The 2,753-nt window shown below is 37.9% G+C and overlaps 1 protein-coding gene across 1 annotated transcript in view; it reads left to right on the forward strand.

Annotated features, from left to right (window-relative positions):
* Positions 1-285: 285 nt before the first annotated feature.
* MGAM (maltase-glucoamylase) overlaps positions 286-2,753 on the forward strand; it is a 187,124-nt gene continuing 184,656 nt past the window's right edge. Inside the window, exon 1 of the mRNA XM_035021254.1 lies at positions 286-360. The gene's annotated coding sequence lies outside the window, so the exon portion shown is untranslated. The remainder of the gene's footprint in view (positions 361-2,753) is intronic.

Raw genomic sequence — 2,753 nt, forward strand, 5'->3', positions numbered from 1 at the left:
CAATGGCAGAGCTTGGATTCAGATCTTGTTTGATATGTGGAGTGTCTTTTCAGCAACCACCCCTTGATCCTGATCATCTGTCAGAGATGATAAATTGAGCAGGAGGATGTGTTTGATCCATGGTCGTTCATTCTTACTGAGAGGAAGCCCTGAAGGAGGAGGAGGCAGGGTGCCTTATGGAAAGGCAAACAGGAATCAAAGTCTCCTTATTTCTTGTGCTTAGGAAATTCAAACCATAAGCTGCAAAGAGTCAAGATTCAATTGAGCTCTAATATAAACTGCAAAAAATTACTGGGTGAAAAACTCCTTGAAGACATGTTCTGTATAGGACCCATGCTAGGAAGCCAAGAGCCCTGCAAGGTAAGTCTTCTTACCTCATTTGCCTCTAAGCTCAGTCTCTACTCTTTGGGTCTCTCATCGTTCTTCGAGGGACTGGATTTTTCAGTCAGGCTATGAGTTCAGAGAGTAAGGTGGCTGAAGAGTGATGACTCTTTCTTCTCCACCCTGTGATAGAGATGAAAGAAATAGATTTTGGGATGGAAAGCTATCTTCCAGCTACTGCTTGGAAATATCTGTGTAGGGATGACTGGGAGGTGTAGGGGTCATTAGTGCAATGGAAAGAAGCTTTCATACTGTATTCTTATATCTTGGACCCCTTTGCATGGCAAATGTAGTAGCTTTCATTTTTGTTCAGGTGTTGAGGAAATCTCAGGTGGGAAGGAGTTTCTGATCCCTCTACTCTATCTGGCAGGTGGTCACAGCTGCACCAGCCATATGTGGCGGTGAATTACGAGGAATTTTGTCTTGGGAAACTGGATGTATTCTAACAGGATACACTGTTGTCTTCACTGACCTACACAGCTACATTCCATGGATCAAGAACATTATGTCTACAAAATAAGCTGATATAGAGCTCCATTGACACCTTTACCTCCGAGCTGATCCACAGCAACCACATTATGTATCTCAGTTCCAGTCTTTCCTAGGATCTAGGCTTGATTGGAGTTCCAAAAGAGATCGTTGACTCCTGGGTGTTGGCATGACTCTAGTCTCTTTAACTGCTTCTTTGCTTATTCCTAACTCATGACTTTTTATAACATTGAAAACATGAGTGCTGGTCAGGAAGTGGAATTCACCCAGGAATCTTTTTGGATTCTACCAACTCAGGTATTTCTGTTAAAATACTCTCTGCTTTATCTTAATGCAGAAAACAAGTGGAAATGAGGGATAATAACTACCAGGAGTCTATTTGGGCAAAGTGTAACCATATAGCTGAGCAGTAATTTGCCAAAAGTTGGTCAGATGATTAGTAATTTTTCTAATGACCAAGTATCTTCTGTGTAAATTGTGTGTGTGTGTGTGTGTGTGTGCATGGGTGGTTGTAGTTAGTTCCCGTTAGTTACTTAAAAGATCTATAGAATTCAGATTTGCTTAGGTTTACTGAGACCGCCCAAAGGTCATTGTAATATTTGGAATAAATAATGATTTCTGTATTTTGAACAAAAGCTGTAATGCATATTCATAAATGATAGGATGGGATTTTTCCCAATACATTTTCCTTCTGGTTTACTGCTTTTTATTTAAAATCACACATACTTGCTTAAAGGGGCACAAACTGGTGGAGTTCATGAGGATTTTGCCTTGGAGCTTTTATACATGCCTCTGAATACACCTTCTATATGGTGCATGCACTCATGAGCACACACTTTCATCCACAAACACACTCAGAAGACGCTTGTTATTCCAAAAATGTGTTTTCCACATACTATTTTTCATTAATCCATGAGAGATTAAACCGATTTTAAACTAAAGCCTATCCATTTTCATATAAAATATTGAACATTCAAGAAATTTGTCTCTGAAATGTGAAATACATTTTTGTTTTGTCCCTTCCTGTGAATTATTGGGATTTCTTAAAATTCAAATTGCTATCCAGTTGATTAAATCACCTATTTTTACAGATTCACAAAACCAAAACATTTTACTTTTTAAGACTCTCATGGGGATCAGAGATAATGTGGGAAGTGCATTGTATGCAGAGAAACAATGTAGGAATTAGCAGTGGTTACTAATTTTGACAGTTTCCACCTCTTTCACCCTTTTGTTGCCTAGTTAATTCCTGCTACTCCTGGTTGCTAACAATCCTTTTCATCCTTGCCATATGCCAAGTTGTGTATTGTCATCAGCCAACTGAACTAGTTGCAAGCAAACTTTTTACTGGGGTGATCTTCCTAACAACCTACCCTGAGTCCTGTTCTCTCTTTTCTGGCCTCATGCTTACAGATCTTACTTTCTCCATTCCACTGTCATTGTTCCAGCCTGAGTCAGGTGTTTTAATTACAAGCCTTTTCTTATTGATTGGGTCATAAATTCTTCAATTTTGGGGTCTTTTTACTTCTTAATATCTTCTGGACTTGGGTTTTTTATGTATGAGTTACCTTCTATCTTTCTCATCTCATTCCTCAATTTGAAATGGAAAAGGTAAGTCTATCTATCCAGCTGTCTGTCTTATCTACTATCATCTATCTATCTGTTTATCTATCTATCATCTATCATCATCTATCTATCATCTATCTTTCTATCATCTATCATCATCATCATCTGTCTATCATCTATCATCTATCTATCTATCTATCTATCTACCATCTATTATCTATCTTCATCTATTATCTATCTATCTATCTATCTATCATCTATCATCTATCTATCTATCTATCTATCTATCTATCTATCTATCTATCTATCTATCTATC

Source organism: Mirounga leonina, unplaced genomic scaffold (assembly GCF_011800145.1).
Source record: "Mirounga leonina isolate KUSES-001 unplaced genomic scaffold, KU_Mleo_1.0 Mir_174, whole genome shotgun sequence".
Classification (NCBI taxonomy): Eukaryota; Metazoa; Chordata; class Mammalia; order Carnivora; family Phocidae; genus Mirounga; species Mirounga leonina.